Source organism: Perca fluviatilis, chromosome 5 (assembly GCF_010015445.1).
Source record: "Perca fluviatilis chromosome 5, GENO_Pfluv_1.0, whole genome shotgun sequence".
Lineage (NCBI taxonomy): Eukaryota > Metazoa > Chordata > Actinopteri > Perciformes > Percidae > Perca > Perca fluviatilis.
Window position 1 is genome coordinate 35,709,465 of NC_053116.1, and position 16,283 is coordinate 35,725,747.

General features: G+C 39.4%; 1 pseudogene; it reads left to right on the forward strand.

The window, feature by feature from the left end:
- Positions 1–6,597: 6,597 nt before the first annotated feature.
- LOC120559040 lies at positions 6,598–15,382 on the forward strand (annotated as a pseudogene).
- The last annotated feature ends 901 nt before the right edge of the window (positions 15,383–16,283 follow it).

The following is a 16,283-nucleotide window of genomic DNA, read 5'->3' on the forward strand; positions in this document are numbered from 1 at the left end:
TCATCTGGATCCTTTGACATTCTTCCTTCATAGTGGTTTTTAAATGTTTTGAATCCAATTGTTTCCACTATATATCCATGATCAATCTCTCTTTTAACTGGCCATAGACCTCACCCTTCCAGTGAATTACAGGCCCATATCTTAGCTAGCTCTTATAGGCTTATCACTGCTGGTCCCACTGTTAATGCTGTGTAAGAACTGAGAAAACTAAAGACTGGTTTAACAGTGTCATTGTGAAGATGCAGAAAGTCATTTAGAAGAGTTTACTGTACTGCAGAATTACAGACTGCACCCAGAAACAAAGACCTCATGTGTTATAGAATACTGTGAGACCAGTGAAGACTATTTTGTGTCATAAAAACCCTTTCTCCACATCAGTAAAAACATTCTAGAAGTTCTATCTTTTGCAGTTAAGATATTAGCTGTTAATAACAGCTTAGATTTTGGTGTACTCTGTATTTTCCTCTGTTTTTATCATTTTAATCACTTTTTAGCGTGTAGCTCTCTAGTAGATTAGACAAAATAAAAGTTTAGTGTGTATGTACCCTCTATATGTGTTGACAGATTTTGGTTTAAAGATGAAGAGTCCATGTACGACTACATCAGATACAGTTTGTGAACCACTGGAGGGATTCTACTGTCTGTTCTTTATAGAGGACGGCTGTGTGGAAGCACAGAAACACAGCGTTGAAGTCGCTTGACGGTGCAGATCCACTTGTCCGTGCGACGCTTCTTTCGCGTCGCGCCCCGCTCTATTCCTATGGGTGATGTCAAGTGACTTCAACGCTCCTGCAAAGCATTCCGGGAAGGCGGCGCTACATTTGAAAAAATGCTGCGCGTAAAAAAGCTTGCCGATGCCCAGCTTTATGCAAATGAATCGCGTTGAACGCGACGCGACTATCCAGTAGAAGTAGACGAAAATCTTTCAAACTGACCTTTCTTGATCTGAAATGAAGACCGATTCAGCAACTGTATGGCCTATTTCTCGCTTAAAATGTTTTCAGAAACACATTTCGGTGAACTATTTTTGTAAAATACAAGATCGTATTCTCAACGAGCCGCCATGACACTCTGTTGAAATTCTTGAGTAGCCACACCCACGTCACGCGTTCATTCAATCAGCTGCTGGTTAGGGGCGTGGAGCATCAACCATGGCTATATGACGTCGCGACACCACGCGACAGTCGTGTCGCAAAAGTGGATCCGTACCGTTACATCACCCATAGGAATAGAGCGGGGCGCGACCAAGGGGGTAAGCTTCGCTTCAGAAGTTGAGCCATCATGGCGCCATTTTGTTGCTAACTGGCCATCACCTCCTGTTAGCATTCCGCTTACCGCCATTTTTTTTTTACGTCACTTGACTGAGAATAACTTTACATCCGAAGCGTTTAAAGACTCGATTTGTCCATTGTTTAGTTCGAAAGAAACACAACAACGTATAAAAGGCTCCATTACCTTGTACCTCACGTTATGGCTCCGTAGCAGACGCTTTTGTAAAAATAGGCTAACGATTGTGTCATAACCACGTGACTTACTGTCGCACAGTGGAGGAATTACCGTATAGTACAGGAGAAGCTCGCAGGCAGTTTCGACTTACGTTAGCTGTTTAGGTTTAATTACTAATGTTAACTAGCACGTTAGTTAGCAATAATTGGTGTGTTTTTTTTTTTTTTTTTTATATACCTACACTCTCCGTCTCTGTAAGATTGGGAATGATTGAGATTTCTCTTGGCACAGCTACCAGAAGACTTACAACTTTCAGACAGGTTGCTCACGTCACATTTACGCTGTCTCTGTCAGTTGGAGGCTGCGCAGTAAAGCTGGCCATCACCAGAAAAGTGCTTCTAATATCCTTCACTGGTCTCCGTCCAGAGCAACGGGCTCTGTTGGTCCATTAATATATATGTCAATGGGCGCGACGCGACAGAAGCGTCGCACGGACAAGTGGATCTGCACCGTGACGCACGTGCCCGCTCGCGGTGTGAAGCGCGTGTCCGCGCTATTCCCCCGACATGCACTCTGCAATCACTGCTGACAGACGGCTTTTAGTACACGCTCTGAAACGGACGTAAAAGTATCACACTTTCTCTGTAGTCTCCAGTTAGCTAGCTACCGTATATGTAGGCTACTTATAAAATGGAATATTTTCCCTCTGGGCTCACCAAAACGGACGTGAAAGCATATTAACCATTCACTGACAGCACGTGATCGCTAGTAAACATATTACACTTGCTCTGCTAGTCTATCGTTCAGAACAAAACCCTGTAGCCTGGTGGTGGGGGAGGCAAGACAGCCTCCCCAAATTGTCTGCCCTTTCAAACTCCTACCTGTGTGTGTACAGACCTCTTGGACACCGTCTGAGAGAGTTTTCTCCTGTGCAGTAGGCCTACATGCCATAAGTCAGGAGAGGTGTAGTATCTTGCCAGAGAAGGCAAATATGGTCATTTTTCTGCAAAAGAACTGCTAAAGTTTGAAGCTGGTTGGCATACCAACTCAACAACATTTATTTTGTTGTTACTTGTTAATAGTGTAACTGTTATTTGTTAAATTATTGTAGTTGTGTGTTAGGTGACTTAGGTTTACTTATTATATATTTAAGTACTTTAAAACGTTAATATATTGTTAAATTTAAATAATTTTCTTTTATGTCATTTTTCAGTTTTTCAAGAATCTGTTTAGGAATCAGAATCGTTTTAAAAGTACCGGTTCGGCATCGGAATCGTAAAAATCCAAACTGTACCCAACCCTATGTATAATATTTTTCTGCTTAAACTCAATTGATTTCTCTCCTCAGGGTGTGGCTGTGATCAATGCAGACAGTTAAAGTTCATCGGACACTGCAGAGGAAAGTTTAAACTTCATTCAGTCAGTGAAACAGAAGTCTGTGTAGACCACTGCTTTCACCTAAAATGTTTACAATGACCAAATTCTCTAATTCTTAGGCTTGTTAGCCTAAGAATCTCCCCATAGGAGGTACACTTTTCGGATGTTCCCTTACCCCCTTGGGAATGACACTGCAGCCATTATATTACTGTAAGTTCAAATAATACAGTAAGAAACTATATATTTACAGTCAAATACCTTAAAATTTAAAAACAGTATGCTTGGTGCAAATAAACAGTACTTTACTGGTGAAGCTGCAGCCAGTAAATTACTGTCAATTTACAGTGAAAAGTTTTACAGTGTAGAATATTTACAATAAAATGAAGTCATTAATTAGATTTTTCTGCAGAGTTTTGGAGGAGCGATTCATTGTCTGTCCCGACACATTTTTGGTAATGCCGACTGTATGAAGAGTTTTTAAAAAAAGTGGCTTTAGTATTGACATTCTTTTTGCAATCGTAAAAAAAAACTAATGCTGAATGCATTTTTATGAATACTTTGGATAGGTTACCAAGGATGTAATATTTGCATTTTGAACATTATATTTAAGGTAAATAAAACAGGTGAAACTGAAATACTGCTCTCAGTTTCTCCTGTTTTTTTTTCTTAAAATACACAAGTATTGTATACATTTTTATATTGAGAAAATCATTGTGTTTCTGTTTTTTTGCTTTCTTTTTTAAGCAAAACGTAAAACGGAAATAAAAGTTTGAATTGTAGAGTTGGGCAGTGAATGTTTCCATTACTATTTATAAAAAATACTCCTTCAAAGATAAGTAGGCAATGTTTTTTTTAAAGAAAGTGAAAGTACCAAATAGCTGAAAGGCTTACATAACTTGTCTACACATAAATATGTATTCATGCAGGAGAGGATTATTTTTTATTAATTTTTTAAAGTAAGAAGAAAAAAGGTGTGAAACACATTTAATTTTAAACCTTTATTTTTTTTTTTTACAGAAAAGACCATTTACATCTAAAAAAAAGAACAAAAAAAGAAACAATAAAAAACTTTAATATCACAGTTTTAACACTGTTGCTACTGGCTCCAGTTGGACCGATGGACAGAAAGCTACACGCCGGTCCAACTAGTCCAGTTCTAGTCTTTTCAGACTGATGTTGCGCCATCTACAGGGGGTCAGCTGACCCACCACTGTAGGGCCTTGCAATTTTAGAATTAGAATTTTAGACCCTTTTTAGGGGGGCTCAAGCCTTGATGTTATGTTTGTGAGGCGTCCGGTATACTCGCCACAGCCGACCCTGGCGTGCGCAAATGTGACGTCATGCGAGCGCCGTAACTGTTTATACTCGCGCGTGTTGGTCACTAGTTGCAGTCTTCTCCTGAACAGAGGTGGCGCTAATGAGGAAAGGCTGCCGACTTTGCTATTTCTACGGACTATAAGAAGAAGAAAAAGGTAAACAACGGCAGAACTGGCAGCAGCATTGACGTCAATGTTTCGATTTAATTTGATGACCTACTTCGTCGGATCAAGCCTTTCATTCACCATAAAAGAGCTCATCTTAACCTGGTAAGTTTACAAGAGAGACTTGCAGTCACTCTGAGAGACTTGCCCTCCAGCTCATTCACGCTTCCTGTTTCAGCTTTGTTGCGCGCCGCTGAATAAAATAGAGTGGTGCACGACCTCTGGTCACACACTCAAAATCCTGGCACGCCAGCGAGATCTATGTCATTTTGACGTCACATTGGCGCACAACAGGTCAGCTGCGGCGACTGTAAAAAGACCTTTAGGCGACTTATTAGCTACAGGGCCCTACAGTGTAATGTAATACAAGGATAACCAGAGCTTTTCACATCTTGACTTTTGCAGGCCAGAGTAGCTGGAGATATTAGCTGGAGCCTAAAAGTGGAGATATTGCTAGCCAAGAAAATTCAGAGTAGTGCACAAGATGAAGAGAATGAGGGAAATGAAGAAGGAGAAGGCAGTAAACTGGAGAGACCAGATGGGTCAGAGCAGGAGAAGACCACAGAAGGAGATGCAGAAATAAGTGAAAGAGAAGATGAAAAGGAAGAATTGACTGTGAGTGATGAAGAGGAGGCTGCAGATTCAGAGAGAGGGACAGAGGCAGAGAGTGATCAGGAGGAGGCAGATGAAGATGACAGGGAGGAAGAGGCCTGCAGTTACTCCTGGACCATATGGTATGTTTATATTCTCCTTCCATATAAATTGCAGTACAGTTTATGGCTATTTCCATTCTGTTGTATATGTTATAGGGTTAGATATATAAAGACTTACATATATACATAGATTATCTAATGATGTTTTACAGTTTTTCTATCATAGCATTTGTTTGACCTTTTGTTTGATCATAATTACTGATAAAATAAGACACATTCTGTTCTATTTGTCTGTATCAATAAATATGATCAAGCCATTTAATTCAACTTCAGCTAAATTCAATTTTATTTATCAAATCGTAACAACAGTTCACTCTTCTCAAGACACTTTACAGATAGAGTAGGTCTAGACCACACTCTATCATTTACAAAGACCCAACAATTCCCCCAAGAGTAAGCATTTGGTGCAACAGTGGCGAGGAAAAACTTCCTTTGGGCAGAAACCTCAGACAGACCCAGGCTGTTGGTGGGCAGCCATCTGCCGCTGCCGGCTGGGACACAAATACAAATATAGAGAATGGGTTTCTTGTTTGTGTGTGACAAAATTGCTCAATAGCCCCTTACAAATATTCAAATTTGAAGTCTCCTCCTTTACCTTTGCGCGTAGACTAGTAGATTGTTCGCGCCAAAATGTATGTTTTAGCGGCAGCTTTTTTACTACTATTGGCCTTTAACCTGTTACTGCACTTTAAATAACCAGCAAAGCGCTCCTCAATTTAGGTCATCATGTGTTATGTCTCATCTCTGGTTTCTCCTGCATCCATATGCATGTGTGTGAATAACTTTGTGTGTGTCTGTCGCCCGCTGCAGAGAGCCAACCGATTGTAACAGCAGCCGCTTTTAGCGACTTTGGAATGAAAAATCGTTACAGCGTTACATTGATGTTAAAATGTGTACAGGTTTGTTGGTAAATGTGAGATGTTTGAGTCACATTCAACTTATTTTCATTCTTCATACCAGAAACAAGGAAATGAATTCGAGGAGGCGTACATGTGTTCTTAGCGTCACATACTGACACAAAAGTCTGGCACGGGGACTGCTGTGATTGGTTGAAGTCGTGGGAAACTCTGGTTATTGGTCAACTTTCTGTAAAGTTGCGGTGATTGGACAAAAATGCGAGTCACACTGAATTCACTGAGATTGGTTGAATTGGCGTGAATTGTTGCAATCGAGACGCCGCAAATTTCATAACACCTGAACAGAACTTGCGGAGACATTTGTGGAAAATAGAAGTGGCACAACATTTGCAATACATAATTGCCAATGCCAGACACTGCACACAGGAAATGACGTCTAATTTGTGTACGCAGTGTTGACGGTTGTGCAAATGCACAGCCGCGCTAACACAGACCTGTGGGGAGGTGCAATGGCGGTCCGTCGCTGCTTGCAGCTTTAAATGTCTGTTTTTGTACATATAACTACGTCTACACAAAGTGCAATCACATTCTTGTCCATGTATTTCATTTGCATTACTTTCAAATTTCAACCAGGCTTCACTGAGACAAACTTATTACTCTTCACAGATACTTGTGATGAGTGTCTTCAGAGGACATACACTCACATGTCGAACAGAATATCTAATGGGGATCAATGCTGTCCTAAGTGTCCTGCTGGTAAGATCTGATTAAATGTTAAAGACATATTTCTATGTGGAGTATTTTGTTATTCTGCCAGATGGCAACAATACTGACCAGAATAAACCACTTGAGTGCAGACCAGTGGAGTCAGTTTTACTGCCATGGTTGGTGCTGTTTATGTTCACAAGTAAAAGTGTGGAGATTTTTTATTCCAACAGTAAGCAAGAAGCAGGAATTATTATTGTTAATAATAATAATAATAATAATAATAATGTAGACAGCAGTGCATGTCACTTTGCCTAACAACATGTACTCTACCCTCAAGATTATGCATTTTCATTTAATAGAAATATTTTATTGCATGACATTGAATTATTGGTTTTCTTTTCAACAGGAAGTCGAGTTGACAACGATTGTACAGAGCTGAGAAGTACTTCCTGTCTGGGTTGTGAAAGAGGAACTCCTTTTAATTGAGTGTTTTCCCTGTGCACCCTGTGATTCAGGTAGACTTCTGTTATTATTTCCTAATTATTAGTTAAAATGTATGACTAAGCCCAGATTTAAAAGCAGTAGGCTTATTACTGCAAGTCCTGTTAATGCTGTGTAAGAACTGAAAAAAGATTTGACAGTGTCATTTAGAAGAGTTTACTGCACTGCAGAATTACAGACTGCACCCAGAAACAAAGACCTCATATGTTATGAAATACTGTGAGACCAGTGAAGACTATTTTGTGTCATAAAATCCTCTTTCCACTGTGGAGACCTTGTTGAATGTGGCCAAAGTAGTTCTGGTCTACCTGGCCTGTAAAGCTGCTAGCCGTGTAGCCTACAGGAGAGCCGGCAATCAAGACGAGCCAGGAGGAGACTGTGGTGTAAACCTTGGATATTGCAACATGCAAAACAGGCTGTCTATCCTAACTTGTGTCAAGAACTTCGGCTCTGAAGATGCTCCAGCTTTTGCGAATTTTGCCTGTTTTGTTCCTCAAGCTTTTGAGTCACTATGGTTACTCCACTAATTGCCAGAAAAACACTAATTTTAGAGACAGCATTTCTCCTGGCAGGACGCCTCATGGTGACATTAAGATTCTTGGCAACAGGTGAGGTGCTACTATCGTCAATGTCTTCTCTATTAATTTGTAATACATTTTAGATTAAGAATTAGAATAAAAATTATTGCTTAACCTGTGTTGTTTTACTGGTGAAACCTTCCAGAGCCTTTCTTCAACAATCCGTGCTATTATTCCTGAAACCTGTGTTGCTATTCATCAAGTTCTCTGTGAAAAGTATCTCAAGGTATGCCTTTTTAAAATATTACCATTATCTCATATAGGCTGGGTCTAAGTAGGCGGTAGCCTACTGCTTTAAATCACAGCAAAATGTGTAATTACAATAGCAAATGTGAAATGATGTGAAAACACACTATATGCAATTGAATATTGGTATGTTTAATGAACAGAAATCATTGACTCAACAGCAACACCTCAAGCAGTGACAAACACCAACAACTGCCAGAGAATGTTGTTGGAGCGTGTGCTCCTTTTTAGAGACGGGTTAGACCGGTTAAACGAGAGGGAGGTGAGGGGGAAGAATAAGATTGAGGCAAGTGAAGCTTAAGGAGGACGGCGTATTTGAAAAACAACAACGAACAAACAATAAACGAGAACATATTGAACCACTAATGAAACACAGGTGAGTCACGATATTTTCTATAAAGATTATAACGCGTTAGATCACTTCTGATACTAGTTGTTGTTATGGTTAATGCTAGATATGTTCTGATTTATCGGCCAGACTACCAAAAGTAAAAGTAAAAGTAGAAGTCCTTTAGGAGCGGCTCTAGTCTCTTTATATTAAATGGAAAGATACACCTGGAACTAAAACCAGCAGAATGAATTCGCTTCAACTGCAGAAATCTTGAATTAATAAACATTAGGTAAAAATGTAGTCCGTATGGTAGGTTACACAAATAAGGCTGGTGACGCGTCGCCCTCGTACGGAGCGCGCACATCTAAAGAGAAACCCGCCATACTGTAATGAAGGCAAAGTATTGTTTAATATCAGTCTATATGGCTGGATCACCGCAGTGCTGGATCCTAGGTCAGTGGGATTAATTGTGGTCAACTTGTTACGGGGGGGGAGTTGAGCCCACAGAGGGAATTAACCACGTGCCAGATAACTCAATTAATTAAGGCGTTCCATGGACATGGCATCCCCAGAATAAATTGATTATTTTAATAGACATATTAAGCCTTTTGGAGCGTTTTGAGATCAGAATCCAATGAGAAAACATTTACTTTTGATAACCATTGTAGCTGTGCTGTAGCCCACAGGTTCTCAAACTGTGGCACAAGTAGATAGATTGGTACTGTAGATGGATTTTATGAATCCCAAATTAGGAAATGACTCTGTTACAAGCAGCGAGGTACAAGGACATACACACATACTCACTCACACACATACAGAAAAAACAAGAACTATACTAGAAATAATAAATCAGATACAATAAAATAAGATAGCAAAGATAAAAAATGCCAGAACAGCTGAAAAAAAACCTTATGTATATACAAGTGTAGAATAAAATGTACAAACTACACACACACTAATAATACATATATATATATATATATATATATATATATATATATATATATATATTATATTATTAAATATTAAATAACCAGTGTGCAAGTACCACTGCTGGTCAAGCGCCCCCCTAGTGTTACTGGGGGCAATCACTTATATAGCCTATTTTAAAGAAAAATGGAAAAAAATATTAAAACATATTACAGAAATAATACATTTCCAATAATAATAATAATACTATGATCAGTTAAAAGCCGGATAATTGTAAAATGACTGTTTAAAGCTTTGAAGTGTAAGAGTGTGTAGCCTTACCATCAGTGTTGTTGTGTACTGTGTGTGTGTATATGAGCAGAATGTGATGCTTCCGGGGGGGACTTCAACGCCGATCGCGGCTACCTTGCTAAGAAGAACAAGAAGAATGTGCGTCTGATTTTACGGAGAAGAACCTCACTTGGCTCATTCCGGAAGATTCTGACACCACTGCGCGATGATTGTCCACCTCCTGCACCTATGACAGGTAAACTCACACTCCTTAAGGCTTGGCCCCCATCAGACCCATCACTCTGGGTGAGCTATAAGTTTTTCAGTAACTACATTTACATGCATTTAAAGCTTTAGTGCATAACTTTTTGATATTAATGAACGTCCGTTACATTCAAGCCATTGCCAAATGAGTTGCTACAAAGCTAATTAAGACTATCAGCTCCACACAACTCTCTCTGGATTACTGTATTAAATACTGGAGAGAGTCGTCTCCCCAGCCCCTCCTCCCCAGACTCGGAAGTTCACGGAGGTTGCCAGGTTGAGAACACAGCTTCCACAACAATGTTGCTAGATGCTCGTCTCATCTTTTTCATCACAAACCAAACAGTTTAAACCCCTGGTTTAATTTGCAGTGACCAAAGTCCACCAACATCTCCAGCTGCATTAGAGCAGGTCTCTGCTGTGTGTAGTGTAATCTCTACATGGTTGTCTTCTTTTTGTTTCCAGATGGTGTTCCTGTTTTGGGATTTGACGTCTCTCTTCCTCCCAAATCTGAGGGAGATGTCTTCAGTCCATAGAAACTGAGATCCTGCCGTATACAATGATGTTAAGAAAACATTTGACAGTTGCACCATTGCTGGTAAAATAATCTTATTACAGCAAGCTTTTATTATAATTCATAGATCATATTTCTCCTCTCCAACATTTTCTTTCTTTCTTTCTTTTTAACCCTTTTGTTGCGGCAGTAAGCAGTCCAACAAAGTGCTGCCGCGAGGGACTAAACATTGAGAGATGTATTATTAAACACACTGTGACATGATTTATTCCTCTTCTTCCACACTAAAATACAACTAGTACTGCAGTTACCAAATGTAAAGTTACAGTCAACAGAAAGTGTCTCACCCCCTCTCTGTCAAAGCCCCAAAAACCAACAGGTGAACAGGTGAAGCAAACAAATATGTTATCACTTCCGCTCAAACCGTGATGAAAACGCCCACCACCTACAATATAAGTGCACAATATAATAATCAATAAATAATATAAATGAGACCATAAACAACATACAACATGTGGCTCCTACACTCTTTGTTCTTTATAATTCTCTTTATAAAAATGTATGAGAAGGAAATCGAGTCAGTAGACCTGCTATATGTAGTTGATTCAAACAAACTTGTCTTGGAGTGTTCTAACACATTTTTAGTCCAAATAATTTGACCAATAATTTATTGACATTGTAGGGGAAGCCGAGCTTCCCCTACAATGTCTTAAAGAAATCACCACTGCTCTGAAGGTAATAAAAATAATAATATTGATACATTTTATTTGTAGAACACTTTTCATTGACATATCAATCCCAAAGTGCTAACTAACTAACCCAAAGTAAAAAGCAAAGCAAAGAAATAAAGACAAACAATAACACAAATAGAGATTTACGAGAAAGCTTGCTAAAAGAAAGATTTTTAGGCCCTTGTTGAAAGAGTCCGTGGTTTGTGGAGCTCTCAGGTGGTCTGGGAGGGAACTCGGGCAAGGAGTGGCTGAGCAGAAAGCCTGATCCCCATGGTGCCGAAGTTTGGTCCTGTGGGGGTGAAGAAGGACTTTGTTGAGGTTACGTGAGGAGGTTTGTGGTGTGAGTAGCTCTTTAAGTAGGGAGGGGCATTACCATGGATGCACTGATGGGGGAGTAGGGAGATTTTGAACTCAGTTCTGTATGAGACAGGAAGCCAGTGGAGTAAGTGAAGGATGGGTGTGATATGGTCGTACTTTCTCATCTTCATTAGGATCCTAGCTGCACTGTTTTAGATGTGTTGTAATTTTTGAAGGCTCTTGCTAGGAGTCCTGCTGAGGAGAGCATTACATTGCAGCCCGTAAAAAACTAAACCCAAGCACTTAACTGCCCATGAGTTTGTGTAACAATAGGCGACTGTGTCCTGCAACAACAAAGGAAAGTCCCTTCAACTCTTGCTTCATCTCTTTTCTTTTTCTCCGCTGCTTTCCGTGCTGCCTTCACGTGCTGTCGGAAATTTAGACAGATTTCTATCAGAGTTCATTTCAACGGCTTCTATCAATGAATTTAATTTGCAGTACAGTACAGACCAAAGGTTTGGACACACCTTCTCATTCAATGTGTTTCTTTATTTTCATGACTATTTACATTGTAGATTCTCACTGAAGGCATCAAAACTATGAATGAACACATATGGAATTATGTACTTAACAAAATCGTGTGAAATAACTGAAAACATGTCTTATATTTTAGATTCCTCAAAGTAGCCACCCTTTGCTTTTTTGATAGCAATGCAAACCCTTGGTGTTCTTGTAATGGCGAAATTGCATTTAAGCATAATTCCTTATATTTTTATGTTTTATTTGTACTTCTCTCACAAATGCTGAAAGAGTTTATCTCATTTCCCACATGCAGATTTTGATTCTAACTTTGTGAGACACCCAGTCTGGAACATTATGTGAGCACTGTTTGCCTGAACCGATAAAGCTACAAGGTCACCCTAAAACTATCTCTAGTTTTCTCATGCCAGTTTAGCTGTAACTGGGGGGATGACAGTCATACAGGGAGGAGGAGGTGAGATGGCTCCAAGATGGCTCTAGCGTCATACTAAGCCAAGTGTGTGTGTGCTGTCACTCTGAAGATGCATATAAGCCTGGTGTTCTTGTTCACTCATTTGAGAAACTGACTCCACACTGGGCTGCAGCCTTTTATGAAATCATGTTGCTCCTATTTGCAAATATATATGTTTAATAAAATACAAAAACCCAACTTGGTTTTAGTCTCAGACTTATTTGTTTCAATTTACTAAACTTTGAAAAATTTACCCCTGCTGCAAAGGAAACTTCCACAACATTCTCTCAATGAGCTTCATGAGGTAGTCACCTGAAATGGTTTTCACTTCTCAGGTGTGCTTTGTTACGGTTAATTAGTGGAAGTTTTTCCCTTATTAATAAAAAAGCAAAGGGTGGCTACTTTGAAGAATCTAAAATATAAATACATGTTTTCAGTTATTTCACACTTTTTGTTAAGTACATAATTCCATATGTGTTCATTCGTAGTTGTGATGCCTTCAGTGAGAATCTACAATGTAAATTGTCATGAAAATAAAAGGAAACGCATTGAATGAGAAGGTGTGTGCAAACTTTTGGCCTGTACTGTATGTGTTGTATGTTCTAACCAGGCTTCTCCTACAGATACTTGTGCTGAGTGTCTTCAGAGGACATACCCTCACATGTAATCCAACAGAGTATCTGAACGGGGATCAATGCTGTCCTACGTGTTCTGTAGGTAAGATCTGATTGAATGTGCACTAGCACCATGGAGGGAAGCCAAACACCTGCCCCCACACTGCCATGACACAGAGCTGCATTTATTTTGGCAAAATATCCTTTTTATTAGAAACATTGCATGAAGTTGTTGGTTTTCTTTTCAACAGGAAGTCGAGTTAGAAAACATTGCACAGAGTTCAGAACAACTTCCTGTCTGGATTGGCGATGAGGGAACATTCATGGAGCGTCCTAGAGGGTTTACAGAATGTTTTCCCTGTTGCGACTGTGATTCAGGTAGACTTCTGTATATATTTTCTAATTATTAGTTAAAATGTATGACTAAGCCTAGATTTAGTAGGCTTATCACTGCCTCGTCCCACTGTTAATGCTGTGTAAGAACTGAGAAAACTAAAGACTGGTTTAACAGTGTCATTGTGAAGATGCAGAGAGTCATTTAGAAGAGTTTACTGGACTGCAGAATTACAGACTGCACCGAGAAACAAAGACCTCATGTGTTATGAAATACTGTGAGACCAGTGAAGACTATTTTGTGTCATAAAATCCTTTTTCCACAAGTAATAAATAGCGGTCGACATGATCAAAAGTCTTTTTGCTGTTAAGATATTAGCTGTTGGTATCAGCTTAGACTTTTATTTTCTGTTTTTATAAATGGGACTATTTTAGCATGTAGCTCTATAGTAGAAGAGACACAATACATATATGTAACATCTTTATGTGTTGACAGGTTCTGGTTTAAAGATAAAGACGCCATGTACAACTACCTCAGATACAGTTTGTGAACCACTGGAGGGATTCTACTGTCTGTTATCTTCAGAAAACAGCTGTATGAAAGCACAGAAACACAGCAGCTGTCAACCAGGACAATATATCAGCCAAAAAGGTTAGTTTGTTGTGTTGACTTTGAGATTATAGGTATAGCTTTAATTTGAAATGAGAACACCAAAGTTGAGGGGAAATAACCTTAATGAACTTAAGAAGAGTCTGAGAAGAGATTGGAATGAGTCATTTTTCCTGAAATATGAAAAACTTGTGAAAGCTTATATTTTGGGACTTGAAACAAAGAAATGTTGTATTGTATATAATAATAATGTATTTTAACAGTCTGCTTCAAAAATGTCAACAATCAAATAGTTTTTTTAAATCCACTGAAAGGAGATCAGACAGATCTGATGAAATGTAAAGATGTCATAGAACACGTTGTTCTCTTCACAATATGTAAACTGAACTGGATCATTTGTACAGGAACAGCATTAAGGGACACTGAGTGCTCTGACTGCAGAGATGGAACATTTTCTGATGGGACATTATTGACATCGTGTCAGCCACACACACAGTAAGTGAAGCTTCAGATCAGACATGGACACACCTGAACTCTTCCAACAGCAGCATGGTTCCCTACACATGGTCCTGTCAAAATGTCCCTCTATCATTCCAGATGTCAATCATTGGATCTTCAGCTGATAAAACCAGGAACTGCTTCAACGGATGCTGAATGTGGAGAACAAGGTTCAGGAGCTGTGATAGGCGCCGTTGTGGGGGGGCTTGGGATACTTTTAGTGGTGGCCGGAATATCTTTGCCTGTCATGTGGATTCTCAGAAAGAAGGGAGGATGAAAAAACCCATGTATGATTGGTATTTAGACAATAAAAACATTTGTTTTGAATACATGATTATGTCTGTCAAATCATTAATTTGCTGATTAAGATGTTTTTCAATGGTAATGTTTTATTACAGGAAAAAGAGGATATGCAGACAATCCCCAACCGGTAAGTATTCTTTACTGTTATTACTCAGCACATGTTACTGTATGTACAGTAGAAAGAAGGAATTATTTTATTAAATGATGTCTCTGGTTTATCATTACTTCACAAAGAATGGAAATATGAATGGAGAAGAAGAACAGCTGCAGGTAAGACAGTAGTGAATTCTTCATTTAAATGTTCATGTCTTTACTAATGTATAATATGTTTCTCTTTAAACTCAATTTATTTCTCTCCTCAGTGAGTGGCTGAAAATTAAACACAGAGACAGTTCATCGGACACTGTTCAATGAAACCCAGTTGGATGCTGACACATTGTAAGTTGTACAGAAAGGAATCAGTCCAAGGTGAATTTTGGGCACTGTGCTCCAAAGTGAACAGCTGCTGGTCTGCAGCCTGCATCACTATCTTCCAGAGATGTTACTGGACAGAGACTAGTCAGTCTGGAATAACAGCTTGGAGCAAGTCCCGGACTAAGTATGTAACGGCTCCAGGCTCTTCACTCAGAACTTCTGCTCCATCTCTCTCACCTGGACATTTTGCTGCTTGTACAGTGAGCTCTCCTTGTGTGGAACACCTTAAAGACCAACATGTTCCCATCCCTGTCATTCCAAGCCACAGATCACCCAGACATCATGTGTCTGAAGGCAGGTATCATCAGAGAGCTAACACCTGGCCCCCCTGCCCCCGCGGCCTCTTGCCTCTACTGAAGCCCCTCCTGACCAAGCTTCTGTCAGGACGGCTCTGCTCAACGCTCGCTCCCTTACCAACAAGACATTTCTTCTCAAAGATGGATTTTTTAGGGAAAATTTAGATTTTTGGATCCTTACTGAAACCAGAGTGTTGGTCCATCATTGAACTTTGTCCTGCAGACTGTAGCTTCATCAGGACACAGAGGCTGTCAGGGCGTGATGGTGGTCTGGCAGTGATTTTTAGAAATAGCTTTAACTATCTGTTGGTTGGCACTGAGACTGTCCCCTCATTTGAACCCAATATGACTCAGAAAAAAGGAAAATCCCGCATTCTGCCTTGCTGTTATAGCGTTTGGCCCTCTGGACCTTCGTCAAGATCTTGACGAAGGTCCAGAGGGACCAAAACGTTTTCTTTAATAAATGGTGATGCTGTAGCAAGAGCAGAGTGCGGGATTTTCCTTTTTTCCTAGTCTGTGGTATTTTCAAGGGCACCTGCACAGAACAATTGTTGGATGTGCAAATTTGGTTTTCAAATAATCTCAATGTGACTAAAATTGGTAAGTCAAAGCCCTTTTTAGGCTATTTTAATTGACCAACCTCACTGCCCATCTGACCCTTTCCTGTCTGGTTTTACTATGTTTTTATCTTGAGTTATAAAGTTGGGCATAGTTTTTATTATTAATGATTTTCATGTTGATGATGCTTCTAAGGTTACATCTGAATTTCTTGATATTACTGAGCTTTTTAACTTTATACAACATGTTTCTGGACCCTCACATTTAATTCATTTTATATAAGAAGTCAATAAATAAAAGGCATGATAATACAGTACATGGGTTAAAAATGCCAGAATTGGCTAAAAGGCTATTTATCTTCT